Here is a 26,109-nt window from a genome sequence, read left to right on the forward strand (position 1 = left end):
GATGCAAGGCCCATTGATTCAATGGAAAGACTACTGTCCCAGTTGCTTTCGTGGACTTTGGTTCAAATCCCTGCATGTTAGGCTTATTGTACAGGTTTCTCATTACTTATGTGATGGCAGCAGTGGCATATCTATACTTCAAGCTGCAAATGTAAATTCCAGCTTGAGGAGATGTACCCGCACTAGCTCTAATTGAGTTAGCGCACTAAAGAGTGTAGCTGTGGTGGCAGTAGGGCTAGCTTCCCTGCATATGTACCCATCTTAGACGCTAGGCATGTACTCGGGGCAGCTACCCTCTATCCTTAGCATACTAGCTTCATCAGAGCTAGGGCAGGTGTGTCTCCTTGAGCTGGAACTTATACCTCCAGCTTGAAGGGCAGACATTCCCCAAGAGGGACCAACACAGCAGTTGACAGAATTGTCTCAGCTCCATGTCCATTGAATCCCAGGCCTCTCTGCTGAGACTACCAGTAAGGGTGCCAAGAAACATCAGTTGTATTGGTGGATTTTGGTGAAAACTTGTCCATTAGGTACTACAGTAATGCCACCAGTTCATAGTACATAGGCCAACAAATGGTAAGGACTTTTAGCCAATGTCAACTTGAGCTAGATTTCAAGTGTTGACTTAGGGCTGATTCAAAGCTGTAGGAGACTTTCTGTTTACTTTAATGGGCAACAGAACAGGCCCTCAGAGATGGAAGTCTCTGTATTCCATTAACAATCCCCTGAATCATCCAGTCCCCTTTACTTTGCATTTTAAACTCAGGGTTAGTCTACGCTACCACTGTAGTGCATCTGGTGAAGAGCGCTCTCCCGTCGGGATGATTACTCCAGCTCAGCAAGAGGCGGAAGCTATGTTGGCGAGAGAGCGCCTCTGCCAACGTAGCACTAGTGTGGACAGCGCTTAGGTCGATGTAACTTGCATCACTCAGGGGGGTGGCTTTTTTACATCCTTGCATGATGTAAGTTACATAGACTTAAGCAGTAGTTTGGATCAGTGGTTCACAACCAGGGATATGTATACCTTTGGGGGTATGCAGAGGTCTTCCAGGAGGTACATAAACTCATCTAGATATTTTCCTAGTTTTACAACAGGCTACATAAAAAGCACTAGTGAAGTCAGTACAAACTAAAATTTCATACAGACAATGACTTGTTTATACTGCTCTATATACTATATGCTGAAATGTAAGTACAGTATTTATATTCCAATCGATTAATTTTATTATATGGTAAACATGAGAAAGTAAGCAATTTTTCAGTACGAGTGTGCTGTGACACTTGTATTTTTATGTCTGATTTTGTAAACAAATACTTTTTAAGTGATATGAAACTTGGGGGTACACAAGACCAATCAGACTCCTGAAAGGGGTACAATAGTCTGGAAAGGTTGAGAACCATTTTGTGTAGACAAACCCTCAGTGCAAATGCAGTTTAATATAATACTTCTAAATTCATGCCTCTCAGTAAAGAAAATACTGATGCAAAAGAATGTTAAGGTTGCTTACAAGGTCCAGTCAGCTGCTAGGTGTCTGGATTCCAGGCTTGTAAACAGGTCCAGTCGCTAATTGAGTTTTCAACCTTCTTTGTGCAGTGTCCACATCTGGTGGTCAAATAGATTCATCCTTGTATACTTGAAGGCCTCTTTGCACCAGATGAGTCCACGTTTAAACCTTTGACCAGTACAGTTTTTCCCCTGGAAGTCAATACAAGATTTTTATTTTTTTTTTAAATCACTCATTTCCTCTGATTCAACAAAATTTTATTCTGCTAATTTCTCAAAACCCCTCAAATTAACACTGAAGAAAACAATTGTTGGAGAAATTTGTGTCACATGAAGATTGCAAAGTTCTGTTTTATTGTCTGATCAATTCATGTACAGGTAGTAAAACTACAGACAGTTCTAAAGACATTCCTATGTATCCCGCTAAACTCCTGGTTTCTTTTTCTTGGTCACCTTTTAATGTAGTGGCTGAACTCTCACTCCTTTCTCTGCCAATTCTGACCACACCACCCTCCTTCCAATCACCCACGCTTATACTCTTAGGATCATCTTTTTTTTATCTTCTCTCAGCCAGTGCCTCACAAAATCCTGTCATTCCTTTCTCAACAAGGAGCCTGATGCTCCACTGCATTGCTCTCACTTTGCCTGGGTGGAAATGGTTACACACAACACCCAGTTGGTGTAATATGGTACCAACTCACAATTTAAATAGCTACATGGCAAAGGTGTAAATAGCTACACAACATGTAAGGCAATGAAGGATGCTGCCCAACCTTCCTCTGTGCTTTTCCATCCCTATTACCCAGGCCTTAGTATGTGCTCTGGTAATTTCCCATATTTGGCTATTGCAACCTTCTTGCTATATCTGCTTTCTTGAGCCTTAGTGATGGTGCTTGTGCTCCTGCTTCTGCGACATGAAATTCAAGCTTTTCCACCTCCCCTTCAGTGAACTCCAGAATTCTCTTACCTTCCTCATGTTGCTCTCAAGCTGTTACAGGCAACAGGAGATATCAACCCCAATACTAGGTATGTGAAACAGAGATTCTCCTTTAGTTCAAGTGGTAGGGGCATGTGTTTTTGGAGTCAGAGATCCTGAGTTCTATCTCTGATCCCTCCTCTATGCTCATGATTATGACAGCTATATACATGTAGCCATGGGTTTACATCCCCCTCTCTGCCCCAAAGATCTTTCCAGGAAGGGTCTAGAGAGCCACACACCCATATAATAAAGATAATTGTTTCCCCCCTTTCTGTTCCCAGTTCAGTTATCCCCCTTCTTTCTCCTTCTTCTCCCCCACCTGGGAGAGTGAGATGCTAATTCCAAAGCTAGCTTCACTGTAGATAGAAAAACATATCCTTGCAGTAAGGAAAAGTTTCCCCCTCTTCCAGAACTGTGATCTGGGCACAAGGGACCGGAAGACGCTTTTTGTCTACATGGTTGTAACACCATTACCTTAATTTAAATGTAAGTTTAAAGGCTTGGGCCACATTTTCAGAAGTAACTAATTTATTTTGGGATGCCCAATTTGAGACACTTTAAAGAGGTATGGCTTTCTGAAAGTCAGGCCCTTCAGCTTGGGGGCATCCAAAATCCACTAACCACTTGTGTAAACCTTGCCCATGAATTTTTGAGCTGCCTCTGTTTGCTCTGACTGGCAAAGCATGACGTCCGCATGAAGAGGGCCATATGAATTCAAGTAATTGATTGAATTCCAGCCCTTGGCCCTTTATGAAAATATATGACTAAGCTAATGTTAATCTACAGATGCTGTACTAACGCTGAGTGATTTCCCAGTTTTCATTAGTAACCCATCTTATAAAGAAAGAAGAAGGTGTTAGATATAGTTTCCTTGCAGTATGCTGTTTAATCATCAGAGTTTCCTGGCAAAGGGATCTGGGGGACTTATATGATCACAAAGAGAACTAAACATCATGAAATACTGTCTGTCTGTCATGCTATATGATAGACCTCAGGACTGTCCAGTTCCCCAAGCTAATAGACATGGGATATTTTAGGTATGATATGCTTGGTCTCTGGGTTGGGGGAACTTAGGAAGGTGCTGTGTGAATCCCCCCAGTCTCTTAACCTTATACTTTATCACTTTGAGGAACATACATGTGATAGCAGCTCTCCTACAGTAGTATGTGCATGCTCAGTGAGCTTGCCCCAGTCTGTCTGTCTGGAGCATTCCCACCTCTTCACTGGGGGTTTGATCCAAAGCTTATTGAAGTCAATGGTGTTGGGAGGGAGCGAAGTGATACTTAGGCCTGACAGAAGCCTGCTGTAGATTTTAAGAGTCTATTCCGATAACGTTTAACAGCGTAACCATAAGTAGAAGAATAAGACGTGCATGTGTGATAAATTGCAGAATAATCATATATAGTGTTGAACACGAGTAACAAATTGCAGAGCAATCGTGTTTGCAAGAACAAGAAAAGATATAATAACTAAAAAGCTAGAAAGGACTGATTTGAACTAACACTAAACCTATACTGGTGGGAGAAGAGAGTTAATATAGAAATGAGAGACTAATACATATGTATAAGAAAAGATAACAAAAAGTTATAACTAAGTCTGTGTGTACACTGCACTTTCATTGCTAAAACTTTTGTCGGTCAAGGGTGTGAAAAAACACACCACTGACTTTTCACACCCCTGACCAACAAAAGTTTTACTGACGAAAAGCACCAGTGCGGACAGCACTTTGTCTGCAGGAGATGCTCTCCCACCGACAAAGCTACTGCCCCTCATTGGGGGTGGTTTTATTTTGTCGGCATGAGAGCACTCTCCTGCCAACAAAGAGTGGCTATATTGCGTACCTTACAGCGGCACTGTGCTGCAGTAAGGTGGCAGTGTAGACATCACGTAAGTTGGTGTTATAAAGGGAGATTGAAGCTGTATTGTCTGGTGCTGGTGGTGACTGTGATGAGATTGTCCTGATGCGCTTCCTACTTGTGAGTAACTGATCACTACTCTGAGTGTTTTGCCTTAATAAATATTTGGTAGACCCATCTGCTGAGTAAGTGAACCTTAATCCAACAAATGGCATTTTTTTCATTGATTTCTATGGGCTTTGGATGAGGCCCTGGAAGCACAGGCCTTGTTGCAATGCTCTTCTCCTGTTTGAAAGTCTCTATCCATACAAACAAAAATGAAACCCAAGTGGAAACTGAACCCACAACATCCTGAAGCACTTCAGCCACTAGCACCAACAGATTTTCCCTGAGTCCCACCTCACCTTTGAAGAAACAAGAGTGGAGCGGCTCACTCTGGATTACCATGGAAGTGGCTAGCATGGTCTATGTTTTTAAGTCACTTTTTAAAATAATAATAATGCAATAATCTCTATTTTTATCACAGCTTTCATCTATCTCAAACATGAATTAATCCTCCTCACATCCCTATGATAAAGGTAAATATCTTTATACCTGCCTTATAGATGGGTAGACTGAGGCTCAGAGGAGAAAAAGGCAAGTTTGGGGCAAAGCTGGCTGTAGAATCCCAGAGCCTTGAATGCCATTCTCCTGCACCACCCACTGGACCAAGAAGTGTTGACCACAGCCCAAGACAGAAATTAACCTTCATAGACAGAGCAGAAGGGTGAGGACAGTGCCCAGCCAGAGGGAAGACTGGCTAAACCATGTTGCAGCAGTTTGTGTGCATGTGTTCACGCATGCAACTGAAGAAACTAAATGAACACAACCAATCTAAGACAATGAATCCAACAGTCACCAGAACAAAGGTGCAAAACACAGTAAATCTAAATGCAGTTCTCGGCCATTTGTGTGGAGTAATCAAGCAGGTGGGAGTATAAAAGCTCCCTCATCACTTATTCCTGAATCACCGTTAGCATGTTATTGCCTAGCGCCTTAGTAGCATGTTGCCTGCCAGATAACAAACGACTGATGCTTCATTTACCACTGCAGTGAGTACATTATTAAAAATTATCTCTGGGAAATGATCCAACACATTTTGAATTGAACCCTGACATGGGAAAGAATGATGCATTTTTCTGAAAATCGAAGTTCAAGTTTTGGCTTGCACTTTGAAAATGTGAATGCTTTAAACTTCCAGGGCAATCAAAGTGATTGTTGCAAAACACTTACGAAACACAGTGGTTTTTAAGCAATGCAGAATGCCTAAAGCAGTCCCAGTGGAGAAGTATTAGTGGGCAGAACCCAGGGGAGGTCAAAGGAGTGTGGTAAACACGGTTGTGACCCAGGAACCTCTTAATACCAACTGGCAAAGGGCACAGAGGGAGGTGCATAGGGGTGACAGGGATCCCCAGAGTTTGATGTGTACATAATAGTTCACCAGAGGGTGACGTGAGGTGTCTAATGAAAGTCTGTGTCACATTGATCATCATCATAATTGTGCAATGTGTGTACAGATATTGTGTAAGGAGTTATGAATACATACTGAAAATAATGTTCTAAAGGTATGCAACTAGGGGGTTGGTCCCCAGGAAAGATGAAAAGCAGGTTTTTTCCAGGCAAGAAATGTTTATCTGTCTATATGTTTACATGTAAATTGCATATTGTCTGGATCAGAATGGGGAACCATTTGCAGTCTGAGCCAAATGCTAACCAAGTATTGCAATATCCCCAAAGAGACTAAATTTACAGGAAGAAGTGAATGAGCAGAGGGATCCCCATTTACAAGTGAAAACAATCAACTTTGAGGCTATAACTGTAGATAGAGAGACTTGGGGAAGGCCTACACTTAAAACACTGCAGTGCAGCTGTGCCCCTGTCGTGCTTCTGTGAAGACATTGCTACACTGGCAGGAGAGCTTCTCCCATTGGCATAGTTAGCTACCGCCTCTTGAGGAGGTGGATTATGACGACAGGAGAAGCCCTCCCATCAACACAGTGCTGTCTACACCGGGGGTTAGGTCAAGAAAACTGCAGCGCGCAGGGGTATGGATTTTTCACACCCCTGAGCGATGTAGTTTTACCGAAGTAAGATTATAATGTAGACCTGGCATAAGGATACGTCTGCACCAGAAGTACTACAACAACACAGCTGCACCTGCGCCACTGTAATGTAGATGCATGCTACCATGAAAGAAGGGGTTCTCCCATTGCTATAGTAAATCCATCTCTCCAACCGGCAGTAGCTCGGTTAATGGAAGAATTCTTCCATTGACCTAGCAGCGTCTACATCACTGGGGCTTATGTCATCTTAATTACTTTGCATGAATTTTTTCGCAGCCCTGAGCAATGTAGTTAACCTGACCTAACTTTGCAGTGCAGACCAGCCCTAAGGCTGTATCTTTCACGGAGGCAGCAAGCGGCAGTGCGGCTTGTTTCATTAAAGGAGGATCACAGCCTAACATGGCTGAAATATGCTGAAAGTATTTTGGGTGAAGAAAAGCTCCTTTCTAAAGAAGTTATCCTGTTAATTAAGTTTAAGTTTTAGAGCGCACGTCATGGTTTTGTTGTACATGTAACCATTTATTTCCAATATTCTTATTCGCTATCACTTGAATCTCTGTTCTTTGATAATAAACTTATCCCTGTTTTCCTATTCTCATTTTCATTATAAATATATCAAAGTGCTGTGTGTTCAGCAGAGCTGTGTTCTACGGTATATCTAATACACTGCAGTAGACTGTTCCTTTGGGACCAGCAAGCCTGGTAATTCTGTGAGTGTTCAGTGGATAAGGGGCTGGACACAACAGGGAACATTTGTTGGTGTGTGGTGTGTGCCTATCACTACCTGTACAGAGAGGTACTGGAGAGGTAGCCTGCAGAGGCCTGGAAGGCAGGGCGTGTGTTGCCAGAAGCTGGTGGTTTCAGGGAGCTGATCCACAATAGGCACAAGCAAGCTAAGGACAGGTGGTGGTAAGATGGCTTACAGCCCTAGGTACCCTTGGGAAGCATCACATGGGTTTATCACCAGGGTGGTGCAGTTTATTACATGGTTGCAGAAACACAGGAACTGATCACATGGATATTATTACCACATATTCCACTATATGGAATTATGTACGTTTATATAAATACCAATATATCTATACTTCCCTTCTGTATAGATTCTTATTTTATATCCCACTCGTGCGATATCAGGGCATGTTTGTGTATCTGTTTATAGCTGCACACACAGTATATCAGAGATAAAGATATAAATTAAGGATTTACCTTAAGTCACTGACTGAATAGGTCAGCTGACAGATTTCTCCTTGCACCCAGCACCCACATACCATCCACCAAGACTCCTTGTGACAAATCTTTATGAATATGACAGGTTTCAGAGTAGCAGCCGTGTTAGTCTGTATTCGCAAAAAGAAAAGGAGGACTTGTGGCACCTTAGAGACTAACCAATTTATTTGAGCATAAGCTTTCGTGAGCTACAGCTCACTTCATCGGATGCATCACGAAAGCTTATGCTCAAATAAATTGGTTAGTCTCTAAGGTGCCACAAGTACTCCTTTTCTCTTTATGAATATGTTTTAAGCAAATTTAGGATTTGTAGAAGGCGTTACAATGATAAACCTAGACAAGTCCTCTTGTCACGGGGTAGCTGGTCCCTGTGGATAGACTAAGCCCAGTGCCCCAGCCCAGAGCAGTTGAGTCCAATCCAGCCAATTAAAGAGCACTGGGCAACACTGCAGTGTGGGGGATGGACTGAGACTGGTTGTGCCTTGGAGAGGGAAAACCACACTGGAGTGGAGTTAGCTCCTGTGGTGGGTCCCTGGCACAGGGGCTCAGAGAAGCAGCCCAGGAGCTGCCGCTCCAGGAAGGGAGCGGAGCTAACTGAAACTGGGAGGCTGCCAGGAACAGGAGTGCCAGAGACCCCAGGGAAGGATGGGCCTGAGGCTAAGAAAGAAGTTAAAAGACAGTTTTCCTGTTTGCTTGCCAACCTTGGCTAAGAAAATGAACCTCCTTGCCAAAGACTGGGTGTGGCAGTGCATGTTCTGGGGCTGGGAAGAAGCATGGCCCGGTGACTCCTCTCCATAGAACAGATACAGCATGGACAATAGCAGTACATGCTTTCCACACACCACACTGTCCATGCAGTGCAATCTTGGGCAGGAGGGATCAGCTGTAGGCTAAGAGAACAGTTATTTAATGCAATCTAGTACCTTAACACCACAAAGAGGTAAGGACCTGAGCCAAATCCATTGACCCTGGAATAGCTCCTGCTGAGTACAATGGGTTCTGGATCAGGCTCTGAGAGCAGAAAATACAAATTTCTCTCATGTCAATAAACTGCATTCACTCTCAGTTGGCCTTGATCTAGCAGTGAAAAGCCAGCTCCCTATCTCAAGATTACAGTTCCTCTGAGCTATTTTATCCTTGACTTTTCCAGATCCTAAAGCCACTTTATTCTTAGTCATGCCATGACAGAAAACTGTTTAGTCTAGCAAACAGCATAATCCATAATGCCATAAGTAATGACTGCGGAAGCTGGACTACACTTTAATACACCTTTATATACAGGCTTGCAGAAGCATCTACTAGCTGCTAATGTCACAAGCTGTTCATTGATATGCAGGCAACTATCAAAGGGCAGAATTGAGATCTAAATGTTTGCACTCAGTTATATATTGCATGTATGCACTCAGTTATATATTGCAAGTATGCAAAAAGTATTTTAAAATATCATGCTTAAGCAGATACCACACTCCAGGATATAATATAATAATATAAAGTTCCTGCATAAACACTCTTAAGCATTTCCTGGATGAAAGGAGTTTGAGTTTTAGGTATTCGGCTTCCATCGTGTCCAAGTCGGAGTCTGTTTCTACTCTAAGCTCTTTCCTTACCTCTGGCATTTCAGAGGCAGTGGTTGAAACATTCCTTATGTTTAATTCATGCTTTTATCTACTTTCCCTCATTTTACTGCCATCCAGATATAGAACTCTTTCACTATCCCTCGTGCAAGTCATTATCTCCTTTTCAGACAATCAGATTGCCTTTCGTAACTCCTGAGTTCCCGGCCATCTCGCTCAACCATCTGAGACTCCTAGCATGAAACACTGTCTGTTCTTTCTTCCTACTCTAGGGGGCAGCCTACTTCATCACAGTTTAACAATTCCTGTGTCTGCAGATGTTCTTATAACTTTTTGATCCCTAGGATTTCACTTCACACTGCATATTACACACAGCAACAAAGATTCAGAACATAACACAGAAACCCTCAGGGTGCTGTGTTTGCAGGCCACTTCTGTTTTCTGAGCAGGTTAAGATGCCTGCATGAGCAAAAACCTGCTATATCACAAAGCTATGTTTGCAAGGACTCAGAGATATTCACTGAACATATTCCCTTGATGGTTACAGTGTAAATGATGAGGAAGTAATTTGTGCATAAGATTACAAACATGAAGGTGTATTTGTATGATATGTGTCCACTCTTAGGAGACTCCTGCCCTTGCAGGAGAATTGAATTAGTCACAAATGAGATTTTTCACTTGCTAAATTTAATGATCCTATTTTCATTGCATGTACCAGGCAACCTGTTACACCAAGCATACTACAATAATAAGCATATTTTCCACAGTCATTTACCAGGAGTTCTTAATGGGAGTTAATCAGTAAAGAGACTCTGATGCAATCTTCTCTTGATGCTGATCATCTATGGTGGCCTTTAACCTTAGTCTCATCTCAAGCTCTTTCCACCTATGGAATGCTCTCTGGTGATTTGCTGCCTTCTCATGGCATGCCAGATTTCTAGCCAGATTTTTCCAGTCCTTTGTTCCTGTAGAACCCAATGTGGCTGGAACATTAGACGGGAAGAGTTTGCAACAAAAACAGTATGCAGCATTCTAGGTTTTTGAGTACATAAGCCGTGGCCTCTCCACTTTATCACCATTGGGGATTTCACGCCAGTAATGTGTTGGATGGAAACTTCTATTTTCATTGTCTTTAGGGAACATGAAGTTTTTCACTTGCTGTGGCCCATGCAGTACAAGGAAGTCCCTCAGGCTACTGCTCAAGTGGGTCCACAGTCCTGGATCATCTAGACTTAAGGAACTAAACTCAGCAGCAGCTGTTTCTTGCGCCTCCACCACGCTCTTCTCTGATCTACACTTTTCTTCAGGAATATGCATGGTTATGTCCATTTGAGATGGAGATATGGATGCTGCAGTAGCTGCCAGGTCACCTGCACTTTGACTAACTGGAAGATCAGGCATTTCCTCACCACTCACATCCTCACTGGGGCCGGAAGACTCACCGTGAACATTTGTGTCTATGTATCTCAGGAGAGCGCCTTCCTGCTTAGATAGAAATGCTTCCTTTGCTTGCTTGCTTTTTCTGAATGCTGCCCCAGAGGGGCATTTTCTTCTTTCACTCATGACTGCTGTTCTGTGCCAGCTACAGTGGCTCAACACTCAGTTGAAGGGGACAAATAAGCTGGCTGGTAGCAGGGCCTGAGTGAGGGAAGATATCAGCTTCTTAAGGGCCTAACTGGCTCCTACTACTTCAGTTGACTGCCTGTTCTCCTCAAGTGGAAGCAGCAGGAAACAAGAAGCTCCCTGAAAAGCAGGTGTTAATCAGTCCAGGCTCCTGGGGGTGCTAGAGAGGTACAGAAGAGGCTCCTCCTCTCCTCTCTCTCCCTGTAGCTCCTGCTGCTTTCTGTTATTCCCTCTTACCTTTTCTCCTGCCTGCCTGTTATGACTCTTGTGCCCTCCTTCTTCCAGCACAGCACTCCACCATCTCTGTGCATCTAGAGCAGAGAGAATACATATGCAGGAGCAGCAGACACAATTTTCTACACTCTGGGTCCTAGTGGAGCCCCCCCAAAGTCTGGCACCTGAGGCGGCCACCTCAGTTCGCCTCATGGTAAGGCCAGCCCAGGGTACAAAGAACAAGCTCAGATGAAGTTTCTAGTAGTTTACGTAGAGTGAAATTCACCCACGGGTATAGGAATTGTGGAAAGCCTCCAAGGCAGAGGAACCACTATGGTCCTGACGCACAGAGAGCTATGAACTCCACATGTTGGATTTAGGTTCTGTTCAGCTCTGCAAAACTCAGAACAGAGAGTCTGGGAAGGCTGAGGTCCCTGGGACGTGGTCACTAGGACCATGATAACACAGATCCAGTTGCCACCAAACCCTTGAGTAGAGGTGTACAGGGTATGCGGCCTCTGGTCCAGTCTAAGTCCTGGAAGATAGTTCACAGAAAACATCAGAACTGTATGCACCATCAGCTGGAGGATAGATTTCTTCCCCCAAAACTGCCACAGAATTCCTTCCATAAAGCCCATTTCCTTTGCTTGAGGACAGACACTAACTGAGAAATTAACTCCCACTCTCAGCCCTTGTCTATACTGGGATTTTATCAACCAGTGTAATAGCGATAGCCCTGGTGCAAAGCATTAGTGTAAACTAGGTCTGTCAAGCGATTAAAAAAATTGCGATTAATCACAGTTTTAATCGCACTATTAAACAATAATAGAATATTATTTATTTAAATATTTTGGATTTTTCTACATTTCAAATATATTGATTTCAATTACAACACAGAATACAAAATGTACAGTGCTCACTTTATTATTTTTATTACAAATATTTGACTGTAAAAAGATAAACAAAAGAAATAGTATTTTTCAATTCACCTCATACAAGTACTATAGTGCAATCTCTTTATTGTGAAAGTGCAACATACAAATGTAGATTTTGTTTTATTTTTCAGTGCAGTTATGTTAAAAAAAAAAAAATAGAGCCTACAAGTCCCCTCAATGGTATTTCTTGTTCAGCCAATCGCTAAGCTTCCATGCTAATGATGGTTTCTGCTCGATAATGACCCAAAGCAATACGGACTGACACGTTCATTTTTCATCATCTGAGTCAGATGCCACCAACAGAAGGTTGATTTTCTTTTTTGGTGGTTCGGGTTCTATAGTTTCTGAATCGGAGTGTTGCTTTTTTAAGACTTCGGACAGTATGTGCCACACCTCATCCCTCTCAGATTTTGGAAGGCATTTCAGAGTCTTAAACCTTGGGTCGAGTGCTGTAGCTTTCTCTAGAAATCTCATATTGGTACCTTCTTTGAGTTTTGTCAGATCTGCAATGAAAGTGTTCTTAAATCAAACAACATATGCTGGGTCATCATCCAAGATTGCCATAACATGAAATACATGGCAGAATGCAGGTAAAACCACGGAGCAGGAGACATAGAATTCTCCCCCAAGGAGTTCAGTCACAAATGTAATTAATGCATTCTGTTTTTAATAAGTGTCATCAGCATCGAAGCATGTCATCTGGAATGATGGTTGAAGCATGAAGGGGCATACAAATGCTTAGCATGTCTGAAACGTAAATACCTTGGAACGCTGGCTACAAAAGTGCCATGGGAACGCCTGTTCTCATTTTCAGGAGAGCTTGTAAATAAGAAGTGGGCAGCATAATCTCCCGTAAATGTAAACAAACTTGTTTCTCCTAGTGATTGGCTGACCAAGAAGTAGGACTGAGTGAACTTGTAGGCTCTAAAGTTTTACGTTGTTTCGTTTTTGAGAGAAGTTATGTAAAAAAAAAAAATCTACATTTGTAAGTTGCATTTTCATGTTAAAGAGATTGCACTACAGTACTTGGATAAGGTGAATTGAAAAATACTATTTCTTTTCTCTTCTACAGTGCAAATATTTGTATTCAAAAATAATAATATAAAGTAAGCACTGTACACTTTGTATTCTGTGTTGTAATTGAAATATATTTGAAAATATACAAAAGATCCAAACATATTTGTAATAAATTTAAATTGGTATTCTATTATTATTTAACAGTGCGATTAAAACTGCAATTAATCACGATTAATTTTTTTAATCAAGTTAATCTGTTTTGAGTTAATCACGTGAGTTAACTGCAATTAATTGACAGCCTTAGTGTAAACGTGATTTATATGGGTGCAGTGTAATGTGGGGTAAGCTACATCCATGCAAACTGTGCTGCACTGGTGTAAATTGGGTATACACTAGGGGTCTGCACTGTTGGCTAAAAATCAGGACTTGATTCTCCATTGCTCTGTTCTCCATCTGTTGTCAATTACGTTGGTGAAAAGGGAATGTAAAATGCTGTCTTTCTGATCTGGTAGCATTTTACATTTACTTTGCCCTGATGTAAATGATGACACATGGGTCAGAGCGTTGGAGAATCAGGCCCTACATATAGACAGGGGGTGAATTTCACAGCTAATTCATGCTTGGCAAAACAAGTTCTTATGGAAAGAGTGTGATGCCAGAACTACAAAGGCTGTGATGTCATAAAGTTCCTCTGCATTGCAGAGAACAAGTGATTCTCCTGAAAATGACAGGAAAACAAGGTATGGTCAGTGACCCTAACTCCCTTTCAAAAGCAATTTACTTTTTTTCTTGGTTAATGTTGAAAACAAAGTTGTAATTCAATCATCAACAATAGAATTTATCCCAGAAGGGGGCAAGGGACCACCTAGAGCATGAACCAGGTGTAAATTATAAATAGCATCACCACGATGACTTCTGTGTCCTACAGGGACTTATGCTACAGTTCATACCAAAGAGTTCTTTTAGAAAATGCCTGCATCTTCACTAGTTACATTTTCTTACAATCTACTTAGACTGTAAATTCTTCAGGGCAGGGACTATCTTTTGATATACATTTGTACAGCACCTAGCACGGTAGGGCCCTGCTTAAGACCCCTAGGCACTACCACAATAATAAAAATAGTTTCAGGATCTGCAGTTCCTCTTTGCAAACCTCTCTGTGTGGGGTGGGAGGCACAGTGATCATAATGATGGCTGCAGAGCAGTTCTAGAGGTGCTCCTGAGCTTGGGAGAGGATTCCATTCCCCTGGGATATTCGGGCTTTGCACACAGGAAATGGTTTAGTTTAATGGGAATCTGGAAATGTAGGTGTACTGATGAAAAATAACACAAGCTGATGATTTTCAGGGGGTAAAGAGGATATCTCCCATCTACTGTGAGTTTCTGAGGAACCACACCGAATCTGACTTTCCTCCAAAGCCTTAGTTTGTGTACTGACATTTCCCCTGATTCCAGTGATTTACTTGGGAGATGGAGAAGATATAACCAGGAAAATTTCCCCTTCTAAACTAGCTGACATTGGATCTCAATGTTCAATAACTTCCCAGCTATAGAATGTATTTGTTTCTCTCTTCCTGTATAAATAGGAAGGGAGAAAAAGACCCAGCAAAAGTTATTTTGGTATTGAAACTATTAATTCAATTCAAGGCAGATATGGGAGGGAGGCCTTTAGAAATTAAAAGGTTTTCCAAAATCAATGGGTCACACTTAACATAATACAGTTTCTTGCCTTTATTATACAATATGTCTTTCACACTAAAGAATCACTTCAACCACCAATTAAATGCTGTCACTTCTGGGATGGAATACACCAGCTGTTTAGCAGCAGACAGCAACAGTACACAAGTGAAAAACAAAATCATACCCATTAAAGAGCAGTTGAGGGAGGTAGAATTATTATCTAAGGTGAAATCTGCAACTGAGCTATAACTCCCGAACTCCAAAAAGAGCCAGGGGGTTCTTTATTGACTACAGGCCCTTGGTTTTACATCTTCCCTGAAAGATGGGACCTTTAGCTCACAGCATCCCTAACACTAGGCTGGTGCATTCGTTGAAACTGACTGAGCGAAGAGTGCCACCTACTGAAGCACCAACACCATTTTCTGAAGTGAGTGGATTTTCCTTGGGGATCTCCTATCTAAGTAGTGAGAAGGCTCAGCCCTGCTTTAGCTAAGGAGATCTGCCCAGATCAGTGCCTGAGGTGTTAAACCGATCATACAGATTAGCTTTGCTGTTAGAACCATTACTCTTTGAGTAGATATCTTTTACTGTTTTGTTTTGTTGTTAGTACCCAGATAATCTGATTGCATTTCCACAGAGTCAAGTATGGGTTTACGTTTCCCTTGTCAAACTACATAACAGTGAGAGGGCAGGAACTAATCTGTAGGCCTGGCCCCAATGTAGCCTCTGGAAAGTACTTGTTTGCTCCTTGACTCTGAACAGTATTTCTGGGTTGCTTCAACAAACTAATGTCTTGGTTTATTTGTCTGAAGGAACAGGGACAGGAAGAGATGAATATTTCCACCACTCCAAATTGGATTAAAAATATCCTTGAAACCCTTATTGCAAGTTTTCCCAGGCCCAGCTCGGCCTGAAAGGCGAAGGCTTTGTACAATACGCTGTATGTTTCCTGACAAAATTTTCCATTCATACTACAATTTACAAATTCAAATATGCTCTTCTCAAAAGCTAAAACAAATGCCCTGATTCAGTGTATCAGGGAAAGTGATTTAAATTGGATTCTCACATTGGGTCCAGCTTGAAAACAAGGAACAGTTGCAACAAAATAAACTCATTGACCCCATGTTTTCCTATCTTTCTTTAGCTCTTTCAATAAGTGCTTTCTCCCTCATATCTTCAGTTTATCCTTCTACTTTATCTGACAGTGAAGAAGTCCTATGCTTTTAACATCTGTTTCTATGGAAATTATTGTGATGTCATCAACTGGGCACAATGACTTCAACCATATTAAAGATAACAGGTTTATGAGGTAGTTACATAGACTTGAAATAAAGTTTTCCCTGGGCCAATTGCAAGTTTCTCTTTAAAGGGGCCTGTGCAAAATTAGCTGCCATGACAGTGATCAAATCATCATTGCTACAGAAATTACAAAAGAAATCGAATACCCCACTTATGTGACACAAAAAAGAAAGCACTGCTGAAGAACAGAGGATGGTCTAGTGGTTCAGGGGCTGGGAATGAGGTTTTAGGGTTCAATTCCTTACTTCCTTTGTGATTTTGGACAATCTACCCTTTCCTTAGTACCCCTCGGTAAAATGAAGATTGCAGTTATTTCTTTGTCTTTCTTGTCTTTGATCAGTGGTTTTCAACCTTTTTTCATTTGCAGACCCCTAAAAAATTTTGAACGGAGGTGCAGACCCCTTTGGAAATCTTAGACATAGTCTACCCGCAGGGGTCCACGGACCACTGGTTGAAAACCACTTTTCTATGGTAACAAGAACCTTTCACGGACACCCAGGGGTCCACAAACCAGAGTTTGAAAAACACCGATCTAGATTATAAACTCTGTGGGGAAGAGAGACTGTCTTTTACCTTTCAGAGTAGCAGCCGTGTTAGTTGGTATCCGCAAAAAGAAAAGGAGTACTTGTGGCCACATCGGGGTGCAAAACTGTATGGAGGGCTGGGTAGGGAAGGCTGTGCCTCCCCAAACAGCCTGGCACCGCCTCCTATCCACCCCCTCCCACTTCCTGCCCCCGACTGCCCCCCTCAGAACCACCGACCCATCCAACCCCCCCCTGCTCCTTGTCCCCTGACCTCCCCTTCCCAGGACCCCCTGCCCCAAACCACCCCCCCCAGGACCCCACCCCCTATCCAACCCCCCCTGTCCCCTAACTGCCCCCCCAACCCATATCCACACCCCCGCTTCCTGACAGGCCCCCCGGGACTCCCACGCCCTATCCAACCCCCCCCCACCCATCCCCTGACCACGTCCCCCAGAACCTCTGCCCCATCCAACCAATCCCTGTCCCCTGACTGCCCCCCGGGACCCTCTGTCCCTTATCCAACACCCCTCTCCCCCCGCCCCCTTACCATGCCACTCAGAACAGCAGGAGCTCGCAGCCCCGCCACCCAGATGGAGCCATCCATGGGGTAGAGGGGACAGCAGGGGAGGGGCCAGGGGCTAGCCTCCCCAGCCAGGAGCTCAGGGGCCAGGCAGGACGGTCCCGCGGGCTGGATGTGGCCCGCAGGCCATAGTTTGCCCACCTCTGCTCTAAGAGCTACTGTAATACAAATTACAAAATCAATTAATAATAAATCAAATCCATTCATGACTGTGAGGTGCTCAGATTCTAAGGTGATGAAGGCCATATATTCATTTAAATACATAAGTAGACAGGGCATGACTCCAAGGGCTAAGCATGTCCAATCTGAGGCATTCTAGGCTTGGTTTGCAGAGTTGGTGAGCACCCACAGCTCTCGTTAACTTAATTTACCACCAGTATGAATCCACAGTAACTCTCTCTAAATCATTGGAGTTCTACTGGTGTAAGTGAGATTGGAATCAGGACTAGAATTTCCATATAATTTCATAAACTGTTTATTTTATATATTCCAAGTATAAGAAAATTGGTAGCTCAAGAATGAAGTCAGACCTTTTTCTCCTCTCTATGGTTTTATATGTATAAGATAGTTCCTGGAGAGGGATCACATCAGTGCTGTAATTTTTAATTTACAGTTTTCTTCCTGATCTTAGCTTTGTTCTGGCTCCATCCCCAGAGCCATTACATTAACTCTGCGCAGTTCAGGCACAAAGCTCCTATATTTACTCTGAGATTGTGCCAGATTTCATCTTACTTGCTTATGGAAAGATGCATTTTCTCCTTGAATGGTTTAAAAAAGTAGTTCAGACTGGAGTAATCATAACAAGCTTAATTCCAACGGAAGGAGGGAAATGGTTAATATTACCAAATACATATACATACACTTAGCCCTATTGGAGAGTATCATTTCCCCCAATTTACATCTTGGAAACTGAGGCACTGAGAGGTGACTTGCCCTAGGTCATACAGCAGGTCTGCCAGAGTTGCGGAAAATACTCCCATCTGCAGACGCCCAATCCAGTGTTGTTTCCACTGAATCATACTACTTTCCTGAAGCATGCTACCTCCCACGGCCTTCCTTCCTGTGAAAGTGGACTGACAGCTTGCATTGACACCTGTGGGAGTGAGAGTGCTCCACACTGTGAAAGATCAGGCCCTGAGTGATATTTTCTGATGCTGGTTGACCATCAGGCCCAGAAGATGCTTCATTTCCTGATCTAATGTCTAAGGTTTATTTTTTTAAGAGCACTATGGTGTTTTCTTTGCAATACTGTATCCAAGAGCCATCAGCAGTGGTGAAGCTCTGACACACTTGCAGCAGTATGGTGGATGTGGCATAGTGCTAAATGACATTGGGTTCAGGCTGGCACAAAAATCAAGGAGCTGCAAGTAACTAGCCCGTTACTGGCCCTCCTACTTCTCTTGCTCTGAATGGAGCATCAAGCTTGGTAACTGTTATTCCAAAGAAAAAGTTGCTTTAGATACATCGTTTTAAACCACCGGAAATCACAAGTTATGTTATACAAAGAGTTCTGACACCAACCTTAGCTTCCATTCCATGCAAAGAAACCAGTGAATGGAGTTATTGACGCTCAGCAGCATCAACACACCTTTAAATCTGCTCTTGTAGCTCTAAATAGAATTTAATGGGTGTATTTAATTTTAAAAATTCAAAAATGATCACATCTGTGTATATTTCAGATGGAGAACTGAATATGCGTATTCCAGAGCAACATTGCATGGAATAGACTGGAGTGTACATAAATGATGATACTCTGCCCCCACAGAGTTCCTTTGTGATGCTGGGGCAAGTCACCTCTGCCAGACTTTTCAACAGTTGGCCACTACTGTGTGATTCTCATTTTCTGGATGCCCAATTTGAAACCGTGAGGTGATGAAGTGCTGAGCCCTCACTGCAGCAACTGAAGTCAATGGGAGCTCTGCCCTTAACAAATAAAGTGCTATAAAATTCTAAGGGTTTTTTTTTTTTAAATCAGGCCATAGCGTCTCAAATTGGGTACCCCAAATTAGTGGACACTTTTGACATTAATGGCGTTATTCCTTAGTTCCCCATCTCTACAATCAGAATAATGCCACTTTCCCTCCCGGGGGCAGTGTGAAGATAAATGTATTAATGTTTGTGAAGCAGTCAGATGCTACAGTGATGAGGAAATTAAAACTAGAAGGGTATGGAAACACAAACTTTGCCAGTGAGTTTCACAGCTTACAGCAAAGGAATGTGGGACTCAGGAATAATAGGTTCCATTCTACGTTCTTCAAAGGAGTGATCTGTAGTGGTTATTTGGACACTTCTGCCCCTGTCCCCCAGTAACCTCTCCTCTTCTGCTGCTATCCACCTACCCCCTGCCAGCTCCTGTTCATTACTCCCCACCCTAATCCTGCCCGTCCCCACTCTGCTCCAGTCTTGTGCCCCCTTTCCTTGTCTCCTTCCTCTGTCTCCCTCCCTTTGCTCCAGCCCTTATCCCTTGCTTCTGCCAATGTTCTCCCCACAACCTTCTTCCAACCCTGTTCCTATGGCACCTCCTCTTCTGTCTCCCTCTGCTCCTGCCCCCTGCCTACTCCCATCTCCTAACCCTCCACCCCCAGGCTCCTATCCTCCCTTCCCCCATTTTCCCTCAGTCTTCAACTCTCTGCATCTGAGTCAGGCACTTTGTTTCCTTTTCCTTCTCCTGGATGCTTGGGCACCAGCATGGCAAGAATTGGGAGCACAGGAGAGCTAGTCATCCTGCTGCCGGTTCTGGTTCGTGTTGCCGTAGTGGCCTCTATAGACTGGAGGACCAATAGCAGGGAAAGTTCTGCTCAGTCTCTGTAGCCCTGAGCGGGATCACGCTCATTTGATCAGTAGGGATGATGCATGCACAGTCCGGTCACACACAGGAGCTGTGACGGGCAGGAGAATTTAGCAGTAGCAAGTATCTACTGAGCATGTGTGAACTATGATTTTTCAGAACCTTATAATTTGACCAAATTTGGGCATAGTTTCATGGGAAGAGCAATAAGCACATCTATAACACAAAGGCAATCCTCCTGCCAAATTTCAAGTCCTTGCTCCAAGGTATGAAGGTGCTAGCTTCCCAATGAAATGGTTAATGCACTTTTTTACCATCAGCAAAATAATCTGTTTTTCCCTAACCTTGTTCTGAGAAACAGATGAACTGGTTTAGCTGAAACTTTCCCCAAAACCTCAGTCTGAAGCAAAGACCTGCCATGGAAAATTTCAGCTCAAGCAATTTAAATTTGGCAAAGTTATAAGCAACTGAAAACAAGATTTTATAATGGGAAGCATCAAGCAACCTTAAGTACAGGTGTCACTACCTGCATTGCATGTTTGTTTGTTTGTTTATATTAAGTGTGAGGGTTAATTCCAACACCAACAGTGCTGTTTTATTGTGAGGAGCAGATTTTTTATGATCTTGAGTAAAAGATTGGATTCGATTATGTTCCCACCCTTGCTCTCTGGTAAGGACAATTCTCTGATGAAGCATACCACTACCACAACTACTGAACACAAAAGTCACACACCACAACCTTAACTCTCCCTCACTATGGATACCCACTCTCCAGTACACCCTTTGCTAAACTTCACCTTTTAAGCATGCCAGACTTCCACAACTGATAGCAAGGGACAGGCCGAAGTAGTGTAGTCCAAGTGGGAGGGTACTGAACTAGGACTCAGGAGACCTGGGGTCTATTCCTAGCTTTATTATTAACATGAGTCAGTTTGCCTTTCTGTTTCCCCTCCTTCTCTTTTCTATTTTGTCTGTTTAGATTGCAAGCTTTCCAGAGTGGGGACTGTCTCTTACTTATGCGCTTTTACAGTGCCTGGCGCAATGGAACAGGCTGGGGACTTTATGTGGTCCTGTAATACAAATAATAATAAAGGAAGGTGGAGAAGGGAAAGCTGAGGAATAGTTTGTGGGGTGCTTTGGTAAAGGGGGTGCTGGAAGGCTGGCATCCCTATGGGGGCAGAGTTAAGACTGTGATGAGTGATCTGTGGCATGCAGTGGTAAAGTGCCTTCCTCTGGGTGAAGTAGAGGATAAATACTGTGATATGGCTTAACTTTTCATTTCCTTGCTTTTGTGGGTTTGTGTCAGGCGTACTATGTGTATAGCAACCTTAAATATTTCATAACTTTTTTTGTGATATATTTTAGGCCTGGGTGTACTTAAAAGGAGATGTGAGGGGAGAACTGTGCCGGGCCCTGTTGAAGCTGGGAACATGTAGGAGAGCGGTGGGGTTAGGTCCAAAGAAGTGGAGGGGAGGCTGGGTGAGATCCTACTGAAGCAATTGAGTGAGTATATGGAGGCAGGGGAGGCCAGATGAAGCCATACTGAAGCAACTGGGTCTGAGTACTTAGAGGGGTGTACATATAGAAGTGGAGAGAAATGAGATGGCTGATTGTACAGGATATGTACACAGAGGTGAGGGGACTAGATGCAGCTGTAGTGAGAGGAGGGTGTGTATGAGTGAGGCGAGAGTATGCTGAAGTAGGGGGAATCAGACGGGGCTGTAATGAAGGGGCTGGATGTGTGGAGAATATACACAGAGGTGGTGGGCAGGAGATGGGTCCTTCGTAAAGTGTGTGGAGTGGGTACACAGAAGTGGGGGGACTGGATGGAACCACAGTGAGGAGGTTGTATATGTGCATGTGTGATGGGGAGGGCATGTGGCGGTGGGGAGTACTGTACTGGGCTGTAGAGAGGACGACTGGGTGTGGGTATGGGGATACAGAGAGGGGGGAGGGGGTGAACAGAGCCACAATGAGGAAGCTTTGCATGTAGGCACAGGATCAGACAGGTTTCTAATGAGGCATGTGGGTGTGAGGATGGGGACACAGAGGTGAGGGAATTAGATCCATGGTGAGGAGGGTGTGTATATGTTTGTAGGTGTAGGGACCAGTCACAGCTGTAATGAGGAGGCTGGGGGTCTGTATGGTATGTGCAGTGCTGCAAGTGTCAGGCATTAGGGGTGACAGGGCTCCAGATGCATAAGTGTCATGCCTGCCCGCAGCCCTGGTGAGGTGTCAGTCACCAGTACAGCAGGCAGCAATGCAGCAGCAGGGATTCCCCATGCAGAGTCTCTTCCTGGTCTCAGAGTTGCTGTGGTACCTGTAAAGCAGCTAGGCCAGCTGCTTCTCCTCCTGTCTAGCTGCTCCCGGCTGGCTGGCAGAGATGGTGGCTGGCACGGGCTGTTATAGCACTGCACTGGTGGGCAGGTCAGGGAGGGGAATGGAAGAAGCTGGGAATTGAGGGAGGGGAAAAACAATGTGGCCCCATGCAAAGTCCGGCTCACTCCTCTCACATCTGTGAGAGACCTCACACAAAGGGCTCTAAACAGCGGGGCATGCAAAAGCAGGGGGGTGTATATTGGAGGGGGAAGCTAGTCAAGGCAGAAACAAGGGGGCTGGATGAGGCAATAAGCAGAAGGGTGCGTGGGAGCTGGGAACCAAAGGTTACCATAGTAAGGCTAGGGCCTGCATAAACTGATGCAGGGAGAGGCAGAAGGGGACTGGGTGGGGTGGTAAAGAGGGAGCTGGAGCTTGGGTATGGGCGCGGGTATGTCTGGTGGGGAACGGAGCTGGAGGAGGCCTTAGCAAGGCTGGGGGTGGGAATGGATATGGGGAGGCTGGGTCTGAGAGGACTGGATAGGGGAATAATGCAGAGATGGAGGCAGTGGGCATGCGCAGATGGAGAAGACCAGAAGAGAGGGGAGGACTGAGGGGGCTGGCAAGGTGTGTTGAAGAGGTAGATGCTGGCTGGACCCACAAGGAGGAGGGTGGGGAATTGTGTGGAGGTGGCTAGGCAGAAGTGGGGGGAGGGGCCCTAGACGGGGCTGGAAAGTGAGGAGAGGGAGAGGTGGGTACATGGGCAGGGATGGGTAGGCAAAGGTAGGGGGGGGGGCTAGTCCATTATTCCCCTTTGGAGCGCTAGTCTGGGGCTGGGGAGGAGACAAGCGCGGGGAGCATGCTCTCTAGGCGGAAGGCTGCTAGCGGCATATCCCACGGCGCTGGCAGGGGCCAGCGCGTCCCGGGCGCCGCCGAGGGAAACGCGCGCGCCGGCGGGCCCTGCTCTCCGCGCTGCCTGGAGGGAGGGGCTGGGTCAAGTGACTAGAGGTCATGAATATTTAATGAGCATATTCAAATCGGCCAGTTGCCGGGGCAACCTGCGGCCTGGCCGCTACTGGCGGCTCACCCCGACCTGGAAGGCTGGAGGGAAGTGGGGAAGGCTGCGGGCCGGCCTGCGTGGGGCGCCCCCAGCTCCTTCACTTCTGCCGGGGCAGAGGCTGAGTCTTTTCCCCGGTGGGGGGAGGGAGGTGTGCGGAGCTCCTTCCACCTGTGCTGGCAGCAGGCGATAAGCAGCAGGTAGGAGTCGCTGCCCGCCCCCCCCCAGAGGCGGGCTGCCCGCAGGGGCATGTTTGAACCGGAGGATGGGGGGAGACACAGCTGCCCTGGAGTGTGAGAAAGGGGAAACAGCAGGAGCGGCCTTCCCTGTGCCCGTCGCGCCCCCGGCCCAAGCAGGCACTGGGATCGGGGCTGCCACACGTCAGCCCCTTCGTGCCTAGGTATGAAGAGGAGCTGCCCATCCTGCTTAAAAACCACGAGGAGCCCTTGTGGCACCTTCGAGGCTAACCCGTTTCTTCAGCTTTCGTGGGCTGTCCCCCACTTTAGCCCTCGAAAGCTTATGCCCAGATAAATGTGTTAGTCTCTAAGGTGCCAGGAGGACTCCTCCTGGTTTTTGCTGACACAGACTAACACGGCTAACCCCTCTGAAGCCCATCCTGGTGTTTGTGGGATCCTCCTCACTTTTGAGGGGTGACCTCCGTGTCCTTTCCCAGTCTGAGCAAACATGGTTCTGCCTTTGGGGTGCTGCATCCTGGCACAAGGGCATTACAGTGTAAAGTTAGTGACGTGCTAACAAAGTGGTGTCCAGCCATGGGACTGCGTAAATATCTTAGACGTGGTAGCCCTGCTGGTACGCTTAGCTTTCCACTACCCCTATCTTAATGATATGTCTCTGTGCTGCACATGGTGCAGGCTGCTATCTGCTTTCCAAGCCACTTGCTATGAAGTTCGTGTTTCTGAAAATCCCAATCCTGTGATTTTGAGACATCGTAGTTTGAACACAAAACAGGGAGCCGGAAATTCCTGGGTTCTAATCCTGGCTCTGCTTATTGTGTGACCCTAGGCGAGTCCCTCTGTTTTTTGTGCCTCTTTTTTCCTGATCTGTAATATGCAGATGAGAACACTTGCTTACTTGATGGGGGTGTTCTGAAAATTATTTAATGTTTGTGTAGTTCTTGGAGAATAGAAAATGCTGTAAAGTGTAAAGGACGATTCATTATTATTATTTATTAGTAATCTATGCCCAGGTGAACAGGAGGCAGCAGGCACTGACTGGTACAGTTAAACTCATACAATTATCTGAAAAGCCTGGGAACACTGATTTAGACAAGCCTTTCAGAAGAAGCAAAAATCTTTTTTAGTGAATATGTCTAATAAATTCTAAGGTTTTAAGACCAAAGACAGTTTGTGTTCCTGTTCTAGAGCATCTACCATACTGGAGGGAGAAAAATCCTTTATACAGAATGTTTGTTGTTCTCTGTTTGTTTCAGGGCTGACAATTAATCTGTTTGGGTTTTTTTTTAATTGCACATTTAAATTGTACAAGTGTGTGGAGCTTTGAGGGGAAGCATATTGAAATATAAATAACCCAGGCTAATCCCAAAATGTAGGGAATTATCCCTGATTATTTTAAGAGATGGGAATAATTTATTGTTCATAGTTTTTAGCTGGTTCTGAAATGGACAAAGACATTTATTTATTTATTTAGTAATTGAAGTGCTGGTCCTGTAGCGCATTAGGGACCTGATCCTGCATAGGTGCTGTGCATCCTCAACTCCCATTGACCTTCATGGGAGTTCAGCGCCATGCAGGATGTGCTTCTCACCTTACAAGATTGAGCCATAGTTTATTCAGGTGCAGTATGTTCTCAATGCACTATTGGGAGTGTGTTTGGGATGCCCCCTGTTCAAGGCAAGATGGTACATTGTGCAGGTGATGCCCATGATTTCCCACTAGAGAGTGCATGCTCCAGGGAACATGGCCAGCACTCAGCCATGAACCTTCTATGTAATACAGAAGGCCTCCATATTGTGTACCTATTTTGTGCAGTAATCGCCTGAATACTTTAGTTGTTTTCTTCATGAGAACAAATCTGACTGTTCTAATGTAAACATCTATTGCATTTGTCATTCTGACTGTTTTTTCCAGACAATACTTTCTGCAGTGAAAATGCAGTAAATGTTGACTTCAGCCTTTTATTCAATGCTAGGCTAAAACAAACACTTTTCTTACCACGTTGAGTCAGTTTGCTTCTTATGGCCACAAAGACAACTATTGTTTCTGGTGTTCAGTAAATAACTGTTGCCGGGCACATGAGTTGTACTTTATTAAATCCTTTACCTTGTCCTGATTACTCCTGGAAGCTGCCTTCAGTCTTTATTTCTTTACGCAGTTCTAAGTTATATTCCATTAGGTACTGTCACATTTTTAGGACATACTGAGCACAGTCCTCTGCTATTGTGACTGATGAAGCAACAGTTTTCCTCCCATTTATTACAGAATACTCCAGCCTTTAGAGTCCACTTTCCTTTTTCTTTTCTTTTTATTGAAGACAAGCATCTTAATGTTGTTTTAATAGGACATGGAGCAAAGTCATGAGACACATGAGACACTGCACTAGAAGCCCATTTTCTATTAAAGACCAATGGAGATGTGACTAGTAAAAGAAAATTCCCATAAGAGGAGAGGGAGATGGATATGAGAAGAAGGCAGAACAACGGTGGATAGAAAAGAAAAGGTGAAAGATAACAGCTAGGGGGTGAACGACTTTACTTTGTTTTTAAAAAATTTTTATAAAATACCCACAATGTTTCAGGCTTCTTCATTTTTAAAAATCTTTTCTTCTATAACATGCGCTCTCTCTCTCTCTCTCCCC

The 26,109-nt window shown here is 44.2% G+C and overlaps 1 protein-coding gene across 12 annotated transcripts in view; it reads left to right on the forward strand.

Annotated features, from left to right (window-relative positions):
• The window catches only part of LRRC56 (leucine rich repeat containing 56), a 134,160-nt gene that overhangs the window by 10,086 nt on the left and 97,965 nt on the right, over positions 1 to 26,109 (forward strand). For 4 of the 12 annotated variants that reach the window (XM_043549898.1, XM_043549902.1, XM_043549899.1 and 1 more), the window contains exons 1-2: positions 23,250 to 23,474; positions 25,813 to 25,971. The exons of 1 other annotated variant lie outside the window; for it this stretch is intronic. The gene's annotated coding sequence lies outside the window, so the exon portion shown is untranslated. Of the gene's footprint in view, positions 1 to 23,248; positions 23,475 to 25,812; positions 25,993 to 26,109 lie in introns of those variants that run through there. 7 more of the 12 variants (XM_043549895.1, XM_043549897.1, XM_043549896.1 and 4 more) reach the window with 3 other exon arrangements.

The sequence above is a fragment of the Chelonia mydas genome, chromosome 6 (assembly GCF_015237465.2).
Source record: "Chelonia mydas isolate rCheMyd1 chromosome 6, rCheMyd1.pri.v2, whole genome shotgun sequence".
Taxonomy (NCBI): domain Eukaryota; kingdom Metazoa; phylum Chordata; order Testudines; family Cheloniidae; genus Chelonia; species Chelonia mydas.